Source organism: Watersipora subatra, chromosome 11 (assembly GCF_963576615.1).
Source record: "Watersipora subatra chromosome 11, tzWatSuba1.1, whole genome shotgun sequence".
Lineage (NCBI taxonomy): Eukaryota > Metazoa > Bryozoa > Gymnolaemata > Cheilostomatida > Watersiporidae > Watersipora > Watersipora subatra.
The window spans coordinates 30,862,921-30,879,717 of NC_088718.1; the positions used below are offsets into that span (position 1 = coordinate 30,862,921).

Here is a 16,797-nt window from a genome sequence, read left to right on the forward strand (position 1 = left end):
GCAGCAGACCCTCAATGCTAAAGTAATTACGTAATACCTATGGAGTGTCTCCAGCTCGACAAAGGATGAGAGAAATTAACAGAAAATGACACAGCAAAAGTGTAGCAGTGCCCGGCTTTGATAGAGACACACTAATTAAGGCAATGCCATTTCACTGTCACTCTGAACTTTGACGTTTTTACTTACTCCAATGCTTTCAGTAAAAGGCTTTCAATAAATTTTAAAGATGTTGTATTTACTCAGATATCATATATATTAAACTGCAAAAAAAAGATTTAACAAAAGTTTTTTACTGCCGCTTAATGTAGCAGTGTTTTTAAAGTACTGTCATTGACAATCAGTTAGCCATGATGGATTAAGCATGCCGATAGCTTGTGAACTGTATACTGTTTTAAAGCATTGCAGAAAGCCCTGCAGTCTTAAAAAAAATTTCATAGACATACCAGATAGGTGAGCCTTCCAGAAAGCATTTAAAAAGCATTAAAAGGCACCTATATGCTTCAAATATATTTTTTTTCTAAAGAATTTTATGCGCTATGCAAATATTGTTTTTTTAAATTTGTGCTCAAATTCATCCCCGCTTTCATCATTGCCTTTTGAACTAATGATTTGGCAAGTCTCTTGCAGTTATCGTTTTAAAAATATAATGATATATTGTATATATATATATATATATATATTATGGTGCATGTAGTAGCGTATAAATTAAAACCATCAAAAATTTACAAATCCTGTAGTGAAGTTTATCTTATCTTGAAATTATCAAAGTGTGGCACTCCTTTGTCTGCGCATGCTAAGGTGAGACCGGGTTCAGACCTGGGGACAGCTGCGTAATCTCGACTCATTATGTATCCAACAGCTTGAAAGCAAACAAATTGCGTAGCTGCGTATGGGCATCAAATTAATTTAATTGCGCAAATGACGACATTTCTTTCTGTAGGACATAATAGTCGCGCACTCTGAGCTTGTAGTCCATGAGCGATCGCTTGCATAACAGGTACTCTGTCTCACGTGTCTTAGATGCCATATTGGTTCGAACCAGGCCTAAGTAAGGCTGTACATCTAACTCATTCCATCTCGTTTCAGTCAGGCTTTTAGCTTTTAGTTTCTGATTTAGACGAACAAGGATAGGCTAAAACTCTATTTAAGAAATAGGACAGATAGTGAAGGTAGCAGGTATGTTTGCTTATGCTTTAACTCTGGCTTACCATGTACTTTGGAGACTACATTGAACTAAAGAATTTATGGTTGTCACTCATCCAAAGTAACAAAAAATTAGGACTTTTATTAGAAGCCTGAATGATTGTAGCCTAGCATTTATTTTATATTCATGTTTTTGACGCAGTCACTCTGACTTTATATATGTGTTAGTCGTATAACAACTGAAAAGCAGAAAATCAAAGAAGATAAAGGCTGTTATGAATGCTTAGATGTAAAGTTATAGGGAGCAAAAAATATGCAGGTACAAAACCCACCTGACCGCACAGGCCAAGACAACATATGTAGTTTTAAAAGCTGCAGATAACTTTAGAAATGTCAAGTGATTTGCAGGAATTGAGAGTCGCTATCCTTAGTAATGTTTCCGTAGATATGGATTACAGAAAAATGTTGTCTTGCTAACTGGTTGCTAGATGCATGCTTTACATTAAAGCTTCAAGGTCGCGCATGATAAGTTTTTCAACTTTTTAAAGATGTCAAGGGATTCAAAAATGTACAGCAACTGTTTCAATAATATGGTTTACAGAAGGATATTTAAGAATTGAATAGTGAAATGGTATATAATTTATATTGTAATATTCATACAAAAATTATTTCCGTACCATATGCTTATCAAAGCTTCCATTGCAAGGCGAAAGTTAGCAGTAGTTCATTTTTCAGTATAGAAATATAGGACGAAAAATGGATGTAAAATGAGCAACATTGTATAATGCTAGAACTACATGTAGCATCAGCTTTGCTAGCAAGGCTTCGTGAAGGATATTAGATACGCATGACATGAGAAAAATCTTTTACCATGGATGATTATACTATCAAATGATATTATTAATATTCCCAGTCGCAGATATTACATTAGGGAAAATGACTATTTTGCCATTAGCTTAGCTTTTGAATATTTTTTTGATTGGCTAATCAACCATGATACAGATACATGCAAAATAATTAAGCTCTTTGTATACACATTAATATACTAGTTAGCAACAAATTTGTGTGTAGCATTAGCAAAATCAATGGCTAAAATTTGCTTTATAGTTTTCCAGTGTGCTGCAGGACACTTTTTGTCTCTTGTGAGCTTTAGCTTTCAGAGCCAGACATTACCCAGTTCACGAACTGAAGGTCATAATCTAGTAGCTAGCATTATTTAAACATCCATTTGTATATAGCTGAGGGTATGGCATTATGTAATAGCATGGCTGGTGGTTGTTTAGTTCAGGCTAATCCCATCGGCCACTGTCAACACCTCGCTGGCACTTGTTACATGCATTACTCGTGCGTCTTTGTCTATTGGTGCGTTTACACTGGCCGATTTTGTCACCCATTTTGTCGAGCACAGACCAATTTGATGAGTCGGTGTCGGCATCGGTCGGTGTGAGCAAAGAGATCGGTGTTGGTACTGATTTGAAAGTCGGTGTCGGTGAATCCCAGCAGCTCATCAGCCAATCACAAGCTAAGAGCCTCTGATTAAATGAGCCTAAGCTTTAATGACAGTTCTAAGTTTATGAAACGAAAGGGCTAGGTTTAATGAGAGGCTAGGACACTGTTATTAAACTTTCCCTAGTGCTCTTTCTGATAGTGAGCTTTTATTTAAAGTAATTAAAAGTGAATAGCCAGTTGTATGACTACTACTAGTACTACTACTAGTTCTACTACATGTACTACTTTAAAGGAATTTGCCGGCCCTTACTTGGCACGATCTAAATTATTTCATACAGAAATAAATTGAGTGTGATTTTATTCAATGTTTTATTAGCGAAGGAAATTTACTAGCCGAGGAGCGTACGGCCATTTGCTCTGTCTACTAAGTGTGCGTTGCTCCCTTATATACAATAAAATTGCCCGTTACGGCTAACGGGACTGAGTAAGAACACCAGGTAATAATGTTTAAATGGCCAATAATTAGGCCCGCTAGTGCGCTGATATGGCAACATAAACGACGACAATTGATAGCCTAACAAGTAATAAGGCTATAATAAAAAGGAAGACACATATAATAAAATATTTATAAACTTAAAATATATACAAACATATAATTACATATAATACAGACTGTCAGAGCTCCCGCAGCCGATCCTGCCATCAACAAAATCTAATCGTCATCGGAAGATTCCATTCGGCAATCAGTAGTTGCTTCTAGCGGTAGTAGTAGGAGCAGTAGTAATAGTGTAGTACTAGTATATAATTTTCCACATCAAGCGCGTTGATTTTTATGTGTACTCGTCTTTGCGTGGTCGGGTGAAGGTCAGAAGATACATGATACATGATACAGATACAGATACATGCAAAATAATTAAGCTCTCTGTATACACATTAATATGCTAGTTAGCAACAAATTTGTGTGTAGCATTAGCAAAATCAATGACTAAATTTGCTTGATAGTTCTCCAATGTGCTGTGGGACACCTTTTGTATCTTGCGAGCTTTAGCTCTCAGAGCCAGACATTACCCAGTTCGAGAACTGAAGGTCATAATCTAGTAGCTAGCATTATTTAAACATCCATTTGTGTTTAGCTGAGTGTATGGCATTATGTAATAGCGCGGCTGGTGATTGTTTGGTTCAGAGAAATGGCTAATCCCATCAGCCACTGTCAACACCTCGCTGGCACTTGTTACATGCGTTACTCATACGTCTTTGTCTAACTTGTGATTTACTGTCGAACTTGCCTTGGTCAACAAGAATGCATGCTGCATGCTAATCATCAATTGTCTTTTTTTCCTGTAGATTCTGCAATTGTGTTTCGTAATGGTGCTATGATGCCCGACTTGCTTTTGTTGCAGGTATGTACTGACAAGATAAAACAATCTGCCTCTTTTTTTAATTTTGTTTTTCAGGTTTCAATTATATAGTCTATAATTTTGACAACAACTGCGACTTAGTCATTAGCTGAACGCCTTTTTTTCTTGTTATTTTTTTACTGTTTTTCGTGCCAACAAGAAATTTAAAAATCATGTTGTTTTAAATAATTATAATAAGAGCCTATGGAATACTATTTAAAATAGCCTTTCTCTGTAGGCCCACATAACAAAGATCATAATTAGCAATTGATTAAGCTCTGGTCATGACATTAAAATTAACATTTTTTGTGGTTTAGTGTCATGCTTAGCCTCTGAACATTGATTTCAATGTTTTCCAACTTGTTTCTAACTTGAAAGTTTTGAACTCTTGAGATTACACCATACTGACCCTCTTATAAAGCTAAACCCTGTATATAACAATTATGATTTCATCTAGTTTTCAATAGCCTAGCTGACTAACCTTACCCACACTGTGTAGTACTGTTCTCATGGTATTGTGGTTGACTTTTGTTAGTACAAAGTAGTATTATACTCACTGGAAATTCGAGAATTATCTTCTCTCAAATCTTGATATTTAAAAGTTTGAGTATTTTTATCTTGTTGGCTAGAATTTAGACTGACGCGTGTGAGATTTGGCGCATGAATTATTTGAACAGAATGGATTATTGCTGGGTTTACTGGGACTGAAAGATGTGGGATATTCAACAACCAGGCTTGCTATGAACTACAGCAAATATGGAAATAACTATAATTGCATTTCAATATCATGATGACTAAGCTGGTGTCTTGTAATAAATTAGGTTGTACACATAAAACACCATAGATATAGCATGTTTCAGTCAGTTCTACTAGTTCAATTAAATATGACATGGAGCCAAGTAGTGTTTTTATAATTTTAGTCTCCATTCTTCTGATTTGAGATTCTGACGCTTGTGGCCAATGTTTTTGTAGTTCTACCTGCGAAATGATAAAAAGTTATTTTTACCTGTAAAATTACAATTTAAGTATATATATTGAATAATACTTAAATTGTTCTATATACTCGAAGAGATAGAGATAAGGTTTGAGTGATCAAAAAAGATATGTGTATGCAGGGACAAGAACACTCCAGATAACCTAATCGCAAACCAAGAAAACCTCTGTAGTCATAAAAGTCGAAGAAACTGTAGAAATTTCAAGCGATTAGCAGTAGTCGAGAGTTGCTATAATTCATAATGCTTTGGTAGATATGAATTACTAAATAATTTTTCAGCAAGCTTACCTTTTGAACCATGATACAGATACATGCAAAATAATTAAGCTCTCTGTATACACATTAATATGCTAGTTAGCAAAAATTTGTGTGTAGCATTAGCAAAATCAGTGACTAAATTTGCTTGATAGTTCTCCAATGTGCTGTGGGACACCTTTTGTATCTTGCAAGCTTTAGCTTTCAGAGCCAGACATTACCCAGTTCAAGAACTGAAGGTCCTAATCTAGTAGCTAGCATTATTTAAACATCCATTTGTGTATAGCTGAGTGTATGGCATTATGTAATAGCGCGGCTGGTGATTGTTTGGTTCAGAGAAATGGCTAATCCCATCAGCCACTGTCAACACCTCGCTGGCACTTGTTACATGCGTTACTCATACGTCTTTGTCTAACTCTTGATTTACTGTCGAACTTGCCTTGGTCAACAAGAATGCATGCTAATCATCAATTGTCTTTTTTTCCTGTAGATTCTGCCATTGTGTTTCGTAATGGTGCTATGATGCCCGACTTGCTTTTGTTGCAGGTATGTACTGACAAGATAAAACAATCTGCCTCTTTTTTTAATTTTGTTTTTCAGGGTTCAATTATATGGTCTATAATTTTGACAACAACTGCGACTTAGTCATTAGCTGAACGCCTTTTTTTCTTGTTATTTTTTTACTGTTATTCATGCCAACACGAAATTTAAAAATCATGGTGTTTTAAATAATTATAATAAGAGCCTATGGAATACTATTTAAAATAGCCTTTCTCTGTAGGCCCACATAACAAAGATCATAATTAGCAATTGATTAAGCTCTGGTCATGACATTAAAATGAACATTTTTGTAGTTTAGTGTCATGCTTAGCCTCTGAACATTGATTTCAATGTTTTCCAACTTGTTTCTAACTTGAAAGTTTTGAACTCTTGAGATTACACCATACTGACCCTCTTATAAAGCTAAACCCTGTATATAACAATTATGATTTCATCTAGTTTTCAATAGCCTAGCTGACTAACCTTACCCACACTGTGTAGTACTGTTCTCATGGTATTGTGGTTGACTTTTGTTAGTACAAAGTAGGATTATACTCACTGGAAATTCGAGAATTATCTTCTCTCAAATCTTGATATTTAAAAGTTTGAGTATTTTTATCTTGTTGGCTAGAATTTTGACTGCTGAGTTTGAGATTTGGCACAAGAACTCTTTGAGCAGAATTTATAAGTGCTGGGTTTACTCCACTTGAAAGATGTGCAATATTCAGCAACTATGCTTGCTATGGACTAATGCAACTCGGGAAATAATTATAGTTGCACTTAAATATCACGCTGACTATGCTGGTGTCATGTATTAAGTTAGGTTTTACAAAAAAAAAACACCGGAGATGTAGCATGTTTCAGTCAGTTCAACTTGTTCAATTAAAATGACATAGAATGGTGTAGTGTTTTTATAATTTTAGTCTCCAATCTTCTGATTTGAGATTATCACGCTTGTTGTCAATGTTTTTGTAGTTGTACCTGCAAAACAAAAGAAAATTATTTTTCATTTGTTTTTTACAATTTAGGTATAAGGAACAATACTAACCAAAAGAGTAAATAATGCAGTATCTCATCAATGTTAGCCCTCTGAACCCTCACAGCTGGTATTACGGAATCGCGTAGGCTGTGGCAGAAACCTTAACGGCGGAATACAGGCTTCCACATGGTTCTGTTTACAAAATATGTTTTTAAGCAACAGCAAAAACTAATAAAATTAATTCTTTCGCAGGATGTTAGATTCTAAATTTCACTTCCATTTGTAACATTTTTCACTTATCTTTATCTACTTCCTTCATTATAATAACACATTTTATTAGAATGATATCGCGAAACAATCAATACGACTCATTCGTTGGTAGGTCATAAATGACTGTGATACAAATGTAGAATTTTATGATAATAAATATAAATTTCCAGTATATTTTGAGTCATGAAAGGATGATGAGTGTGCTATGGATGAATATTATCTGTAAATGTTTAATCAGTGTTTAAAATCGTGCGAACTTTTATAGTTTTAGCCCGAATAATGGTGACATACTGTTTTTTTCTGTTTGATGACATCTGCTGTAGGTTGTCCGACTTTTTGTACTGCTGTTTCACCAAATATGATTGCATTGTTAGCACGTTTAGATATATTTGGTAAAAAATTAATAACTTCGGATTGCTGGACATATTGTCTAGGTTTACTGACACGCATTGATTAGATCGAGCAAGGATCAACGGGTTAAAACTCGGTTTTGTATCATGGATTTTTACAAGTTTGTATTTATATTTAACAACTATGATATTATCTTACATGTATTTACATATCATTGTCTAATTTATTTGAAAATTATAGAGCTTTAACTAGCAAATGTGGTTGCTGCCTAATGACACAGGCTTGGGTAATATTTCATACCAAGGGTTAGTACAAAGCCATTTGCATAGCTATTCATCCATATCTCGTGTATTGCTTTTCATTTGACCAGCACTTTATGTATTTCTATATCAAATTCATTGACATATAAACCGGCGGTGACTCACGGTTCCTTCATCTATATAGGCCTGGGCGGTCATCAAGGTCCTCTTCCTTGCATTGTCTTCCGGAAGATTTTGGCGATGAGTAGATCATAAATGTCAGTTGAACGCTTCTTCCCTGTCATTAGACACATACCCAACCTAATTTTAAACAGCTGGTAAGTCATCATTGACTATTTGACTTGATGGGCTTTGTACCTAATGACCTCCCATATACTTTCAACACATTAGTCATAACTTATAATAAACTTTCATGGGTAGCAAAATAGTAAATGATGCAGAATTTGAAGCGAACACGAGTCAATACACAAACCGGAGTCAATACACAAACCGGCTATAGGAAATCAATTGATTCTTCAGAAGATTGTGTCAGTCTACCCCAAACCTTCAAAATAAATATATTGATATATATATATATATGTATATATATATAACAAAAGCCAATGAATAGATTTAAGAATTCAAGCAATTTATTTTTACACAAATTCTGTACCATTCACTATCTCGCTACCCACTTTCGCCTTGAAATTCTAGAAAATTAGAGATGCGAGTTTGCAAAGTGGTTTTTGATGTATCACTAAATGCCCAAGGATGCGAGAGGCCGGTTACGGAAACTACATCACTTGGTTTTCCTGTCAGGTCTGCTTTAATTTTGTTTTAAAAAGGTTGGCTGAAAATGAGAGTATAAGCAAATCGAAAAGTTTGAATCCAAGAAGAGATGATTTAAAAATGAAAATGAAGAAAAAATAGAATTAGCTCTAATATAAGATCAGAGCGTTTTTTTCAAGTATGTTTTATTAAGCTAAATTCAGTTATATTAAATTTATACTTTAAGTTTGTTTATGCGATTTCACAAAAGTGTAGAGTACCAAGCGTGTTGCATCAAGTCTCTCTCACACCGTCATTAGTGCTATGACTCTCAGAAAGGTCAGAAATTCATACGGTATGCTACTGTATGGACTGCTGCATACTGCCACTACTCAAAATTATGTTATACATAATACTGCTACATTTTAATGCAGACCATAACCTTTACATAGGTATTTGTAACCTTGGAGGCATGGGTATATAGCATGAATAGATAAAATCATGTATTTTTTCATTGTTATATCTCTTATTGGTAGTTTTTTAGAGGATGGCAACACAATAATTTATCTTTAGTTAATTTATATGAAAAACATTTTTTGAGATAGGACTTTAAGAAAATTAACTTGCGAGCTTTTGTCCAAGAATGCATTTTGCTCTCATATCAGACATGACTGTACAGTAGGCGCTCCTAAAAGGGGATGATCGGTTCCAGGAAGGTTTACATGATAAGGATTTTTCATTATAAGAATGTTAACATACATTTGTACATGTAAATTATCTAAACCATTTCAGGACCTTTCCAAACTCGCTCATGTGATAATCTGACTTAAATTCTTTTGAATGTATTGGCGGTGCCTTAACTGCATTATTATTGGTTTTCATCGACAACTTTTCATGATCAACCTCATTGGTTTAATAGACCATGATTGTGGTAATTTGACAATAATTTGATGAAGAGCGCATAGTTTTGACGCGACAGCGACTTACAACAATTGACTAAGAAAAAATAGTTTCACTATAAAAAAGCGGTAGTACCTTTTCGTCATCTATTCGTCCGTAAGAGCTCAAGATTGCAACTCCAACTCGTGACATTCAGATGCACTCCCCAATAGCCTTAAAAGTATTTATCAACAATTGCACTGCTATATGTACCTATTCTCTGTTCCGTCGTCACTTCAGACAAATTATCACAAGAGTCAGAATGTCATGGAAATTGTATGTATTATATGTATAATGCTTTATGTACAGTGTTGGGAAAAAATCTTTGTCCGCCTGTTTAAGTAAGTGTAGCACTGCAATAAATTCATCATAACTTGGAAATATTTTGCACCGCATACATAAAACCCTGTATCAAAACAATCCTAATGAGCTGAAGAATAGAAATAACTAGGTTTGTAAAATTGCCAAATATCTTCTATTGTATCAACCGCTGCCTACTCATTCACACTACATACCAGAAAATATGTCATCGCAAATTTTGTTATTATCTCTTCTTTAATTATTTTCTAAATTGAAAATAACAGTCTTGTACTGTTATGGGCCCAGAAAAAAGCCATTGGGGTTGTTTTGCATTTTAATATTTTATCTGGTAGCCTTTGCAAACTATAACCATTCTGCAGCCTTAAGGTATAAACACACTAGGCGATTATATCGCGAGCGTCATGAGGAGGGCGGAGATATCGCTAGCGTGTGCATAAACACACTTGAGCGATTCACTAGCAAGCGATATAACGGTCACGCCCACAAACTGCCAATAAAATTTCGTATCATTAGTTTCTTCGGAGTTGTTAATAAATTTAGGCCAGTCAATATGGCGCCGTCTAGGCGACAACGTAAACTACCTACGCATCTGTTATTAAACCTATCTCACTTTCACGGATTGTACACTGCCTACACTACAAGGAGACATAAGAAAAACGATTATTGCATTTTTAACTGTAATATTTTTCACTATTTTTATACATATCTTATTTTGTAGTGGTTTTTATATTTAGGCCCAATGTATTAAATATTTACCGTTCTCAAGATGGTCAACCTGTGCAACGATTGATTCCAAATGTTGGTTTTCAACTTAGATCTTTTGTAATTTTTGTTTGTTATGGTGCACATGACTGGGAGTGCTATTATTAAATTTATGAACAATTCAGTGCTCGTTTTGAAGATGTTTCAATATTAACAAAATAGCAAATTGTCGCTGCTGTACGTGGGTGAACATCGATAAGAAATAATTACCCGCCATAAAATTGCATTCTGGTAAAATCCAACCAATCGAAATGCATCTCGCTAGCGATAAAGTTGTGCAGAGAAAGTCTAGCGTTATCGCTCTGGATGAGCACGCTGGGTGAATTCTAGCGCAGATTAGCGCCACGCAGCGCGATATCGCTCTAAATATCGCCTAGTGTGTTTATACCTTTAGGCAGGCTGTGAACAAGCCTCACGAGCGCTTGAGTGTTCATAATCTGAAACCAGCAATCATGTTGGACAGCTGGTTTTTTCAAACGCCTTGATCGTGGTAGATCTTTGGTGGTTTGATGCTGCGTTCATTTCTTTACCACTTAATTTTCTTTAGATTGAAATACTCTAAGCTTCTTCGCTATTTTTCTACTGCTCAGATCGGCCATCGTATGCGGGTGAATGATGAGGCCGTTGACACATTTCTTATCCATGGTTGATGTTGACGCTGGTATGAATTCTGGGATCTCTAGCTGTTCCTTTTTAACAAGCAAAACTGTAAACCTTTGCTGCACATGCTGTCCAAAAGGACCCGTATTGTTGTGATAATATTCCACTTGAAAATTAATAATGTCATATTGCGTTTGAAAATGAGTTAATAAGCACTGATTCACATTGATTGGCCTAAAATTGATTATTGATCCCTGATTAACCCTAATTTTATTACTGATGGTGTCAACAAGATCTAATGTTAACTTACTTTTAAATGATGCATGGTTTGTCAGGGTTCAATCCCTCTACATGACTACAACAAATTTACCTAAAATGGGCAGTGAGGTTTGAGGTGGACAAAGACTTTCTGACACCACTGTATGTCGCTTTCTTTTCTCGCAGGTGTGGCAAGACAGACTAACACTCAAATCGAACTTTAGAACTCGCCCGATGATACACTTTAAGTTATATGGCGTTTTTTACGCGGTACGAAGCAAAAACTTTACAAAATTGCCTGACTTTTTCTAGAATTTATGCTATAGGAGGTATATGTTATAGGAGCATCTAATTTACTCTAAAAGACCATGTGAGTTTGTGAGGTACAAATATCATGTTTAAAGTGTGCAATAGCTCCCATGTAGGATACTTTTGCTCCCTCATCACTAATTGAACTCTGTTCCAAATTTTGGTCAGGTTACCACGTTTTGTCACAATGTCTCAGCATTTATGCTATAATTTTTTGTAGACAAATAAAGTTTCTTGTGTATTATCTATTTTTTATCACTTTTAGCCTTGCTTGTCCTCTAGCGCAAAGCCGACCTATTGCTCCTAGCTGTGACTCTGGCACTTATGAGATAAAAGTGCAAGCTGAGTTATCAGTTAAGATTTTGACAGAACTGTTCATGAAATGAGTGTGAGAGTGCTTTAATTTCAATGCTGTAGTTTATCCCATTTTCTTTCCACTCAACGTGGAATGTTTGATTAGTACGATATTTTAGGCAGTTTGAGGCAGCTTGTTTTTGGGACAATGTTTAATTATGACTGCTGATGTACTGGCGGTTAAGACATTTGAAAAGCTGATAATGGTGTTTTTTATAAAACCCCGACAATAAATGCAGGGGAATTTTTTGCTTTGTAGCATATTTGACTCAATAGAACAAGTGTTATCGCTGAAGCATTATCTTAAGGTGAAAACAAATTAGGCGATAATTAGAGCGATATTGCGATAATGCGCTGCGTGGCGCTAATCTGCGTTAGAATTCACTCAGCGTGTTCATGCAGAGCGATAAAGCTAGAATTTCTCTACACAACTTTATTGCTAACGAGATGCATTTCGATTGGTTAGTTTTTACCAGAATGTAATTTTACGGCGGGTAATTATTTCTTACCGATGTTCAACAACGTACAGCAGCGCCAATTTTGTATTTTGTTACAATTGAAACATCTTCAGAACGAACACTCAATTGTTCATGAATTTAATAATAGCACTCCCAGTTCTGTCCATCATAACAAACAAAATTTAAAAAAAAATCTGAGTTGAAAACCAACATCTGGAGTCAATCGTTTGCACCGGTTGACCATCTTGAGAAGGGTAAATATTTAATATATTAAATATGAAAAACCACTACAAAATATAATATGTATAAAAAATTTGTAAAAACAATACAGTTAAAAATACAAGAATCGTTTTTCTTTTGCCTTCTTATAGTGTAGGCAGTGTACACTCTTTGAAATGAAGATAGGTTTAATAACAAATGTGGAGGTTGTTCATGTTGTAGCCTAGACGACGACATATTGACTGGCCTAAATTTATTAACAACTCCGAAAAAACTGATGATACGGATTTTTATTGGCAGTTTGTGAGCGTGCCCATTATATCATTTACTAGTAAATCGCTCAAGTGTGTTTATGCACACACCAGCGATATCTTCGTCCTCCTCATGACGCTTGCAATAAAATCGCCCTGTTTGAACCTTAAAAGCTCCTTGCTATATTTTCAAAAAAAAGTGAATATACTTAAACCTATACCTATACTGAGAAGGTAACTTACCTCCTCAAATAGAGGTGGCGTTCATTAAAAAGATGGCGCTCGATTTTCAAAGCACTCTCCTGATGTGGTCCCAAATAGCGGTGCCAATCAAATCAAGGTGCATTCAAATATAGGTTTAACAGAAGCTCACTTTTACCATTTCTTCCAATACCAAATTGAAGGTGGTCAGAGACTCTGTGCATAAAGTCCTCATCAACTTATTTTTTTATACAATGTTAAAAACTTTGTGCTTTTGTAGAAGTTGTTTAATCTGGAGAACGAAGATGAGCTCACCAAGCAGAACTATTGTTCTTTAATCATATTCTCACAGAACTAATCATATTGGCCTACAAGTTTTTTGAAAAACTGAAGGGTAAGTTGATGAGTCCTCTACTTTTTGTAGCCCTAATCTTCTGATAATTAAATTGGGCTTTGATGACTAAAGTGAGCTCTGGAGACTGCAGTCATTACATTGGGTAGTTGGCTACACTAAAATACTATAGCACTGACAATCCGCAAAAATAGTAAAACAATAGTTATGAAGCAAAATAACCATGTATGGAGTGGCATGTACAATTGATATTTAAATTGTACAAATACAATATCAAAGTATTAAAATATTAACCATTTTTTAAAGATTGAATGTATTTCTTAATGAGTGTAGCTTGGGTTTTCCAAATGGAAAAAGTCTAAAACACAATCAGATTTTGGTCTAGTCCATTAACTGAGTGCGTACAACAGGCTGCGCAGTGCAGCTCAGCACAATGTATGCTTATAACCAAGAGCAATGCGCTAAAAAAATCTTTGTACAAAACATTTCTTATTAGTGAGTAGGCAATTAGTTAGCCGGTCATATGTGTACCTAATAGAAAAAAACCAATCGCCATCCTGCATCTAACTAATAGAAAACATGTTAACAGCCAACAGGGACCAAAGTTTTTGAGAATCATTATTTTCGTTTTTACAGTTTATTATTGCAATAAACAGCTGTGTTAGACCTTTACAGCTACCAAGGTTTTAGAAATGGGCAATAAATAAACCTTTGGAAAATGGACTACTGATTGCTACCTATTGTATCAGCAAAAGAGGATGAGAACCTGACCAAGCTCATACTGCAACACACTTTTTAGATTTTTTGTCGGTAACATTAGGCGTAAAACCTTCTGCTGATTAATGTGTATGTTAAAAAACTCTGATAGGCGGTGTGGTTCATAAATAGGGTCATCTTAATCTGAGGGCACACTTCATTGGTAAAAATTAGGTCTTTAATAAGAGCCATCACATGTAGGACAAATTAATGTACCAAAGTCTGTTCTCTTCTAATAAAAAGTGTATTACGTTATTCAATAGAAAAATGATATGGTAATGATCCTACCACTACCGGGCACAATAGCCTTTTAGCTTTTACTTTGAACCAATTTTTATTTACCCTTTATAGCAACAATGTTTGCGCTTTAATTCTGGAGTTGTCTGTTCGTGTAATAATGTTCTATCTACCAATCTTTCATACAAATAAAAGTGTCCTCAAGAACCCTGGCCATCATTTTTTAGCTGTTTTTTTATGAAATCTAGAGGCATTTGAAACGTTCTTTCTTCCAACAGCGTCAATAATTGTTTAACCTTGTCTTAGCATTTTATAACATATTGAAGGGTAAAGTAACAATTTGTTCAAAACTTCATGAACTTGTGGTATGGCTCTTACTCTGTTTTTTACACTAAGCCTGCTTATAAAAATGCTGATGAAATGCAGTTGCATTTAAATTCTGCATAAATTGTCTAAATTGTTTTTTATCACGGCTTCATTAAGAAATTAAATACTTGGTAAATTTTGATCTTGCAGCCATTTTTTCCCAATTGTGCACGCAGTATGATGCTCAGTTACAACAAGGCATGAAGTAAATGTAATACGAAGCAGTTATTGCACTGATTTCTTATGTCTTAATTTTATTTTGAAGCTGTTTCAGTGTGAACTCTTAAACTAACAATAGTACAGCTCGTTTGGCAATGTGTTTCTGTATGGCCAAGTGCTGCATGATGCGGCTTTAGCAAGCTTTTGTACAAATTGTTTCCGATTACTGAGTAATTAGTAAATTACCTTATTACATCTATACCTGATTAAAAAAAGCTATTATTTGCATATTTTGAGCAAATAAGAATGCGTTTACAACCTGAGCATAGTATTGCTTTGCAAAAACTTGTTTTATGAAATCTTCTTACTGATGACCAGTAATTTCAGAAGCAATACAGCCATAAATGGTTACTAACTTCAGATCTATAGACTGAGTAACTTTATTGAGCAATAGTACTAATGAGAGTAATTATGTTCATCAGATTAATTAACATGTAAACTAATAATATTCATAAATCATCCGACTAGAGTTTTGTGCTTATCTCACAGTAATTTCAAAATGGACGAAAAGTGGTCCCTCTCACTCGGCAACTCGTTTGTAATATTTTTTGGGGACATGAACTAACATAAAAACTTATGCTGACAAACTTCCTATAAAAATATTGTTAATAAACAATTCGGGTGTAAAGTTATAACCATTTATACACTCTTTTTAGAAATTAGGTTTCACGAAACACTTATGTCGCGGTAGAGAGATCCATTTGGTAGTAAAGAAGTTTAAGTTATAAGCAGGTAGATCATATGGGTCGCGGTCACAGAAACCATGGTTAAGTCGCAAATCACGAAGTTGAGTTATTCGACTTTGAAGTTGCACCAACTGAACTTATAATATTGGTAACAAGTTTTGTAACCTGTAGTTCTGGACCAATCAAAGAGTGATCTTTCTGAATCTGAAGTCAGTTTAGCCAATAAAAGTATTTTACCCTCGAAAAAAAAACTTAAAACCGTTGCTATGCTAAACAAGAAGTACTGAAAAATGGTGTCCGATTTAAATAATTGTTTCTTTTTTGCCAATTTTAAAGGTAACTTTGACATTTTGGACACTTGTAATAAGTACTTTGGAATTCTAACTGATGTCAAAAGCAGTGAAAGTAAAGGGAGTTGCGGTGATATTTTCCTAACGATTCTTACCAGAATACTACAATATTTAATAATAAGAATAATTATTCAATTTTTATGAAATTATAATAAGATTTAGTTAGGAGAATAATTATTTGAGTTTGCAAGGTCGAAGTATATAGTGACCGATGGTGTGCAATATGTTACTGTTGTTAATTTTATAAAAATTTGGTTGATGATTTGGGTGTGCCCAATATCGCGATACTTTCAAGCTGTTTTTAATATCTGCAAAATTAAGTAATACACTTTCTTATAAATATACAGCTATTTCTTTGAAAACCAGCTAAAATCTGTTTAGATTTTTAAATTCAGCATAATGTTTTGGATCCAAGTGCAGAAATCTAGATAAATATCACAATATCTTGATATTGGTTGCTATGTCGTTTTGAATTGTAAATAAAACTGTACATTTGTTTTCGTTTCTCAAACTTTAACACCAGTTTTCTTGGAACTATGTTTTTGCACTAATGGTAAAAGTGCTTCAGTTTTTTGACCATAAAATCTGCTGTAATTTGGCTAGAATCAAAATTTTGTTTGCTAAATCTTGTAATCCCGACTTACCATGAATTATGTGATCATGACACATATTAATAGTTAATGCACTGTTTGGAACTTATAGTGCTATTGTAGAACTACAATAAAAAATATGTCATCACTAACATAAATTAACTACCAGTTTTGATTTTGTATG

At 34.6% G+C, this 16,797-nt stretch overlaps 1 long non-coding RNA gene across 1 annotated transcript; it reads left to right on the top strand.

Moving 5' to 3' along the window:
- Positions 1 to 1,038: 1,038 nt before the first annotated feature.
- LOC137408816 (uncharacterized) lies at positions 1,039 to 13,450 on the top strand. Its single transcript, XR_010980140.1, has 4 exons — positions 1,039 to 1,176; positions 3,937 to 3,992; positions 7,823 to 7,955; positions 13,338 to 13,450. It is a non-coding gene; the product is annotated as an uncharacterized lncRNA (long non-coding RNA).
- Positions 13,451 to 16,797: the final 3,347 nt, after the last annotated feature.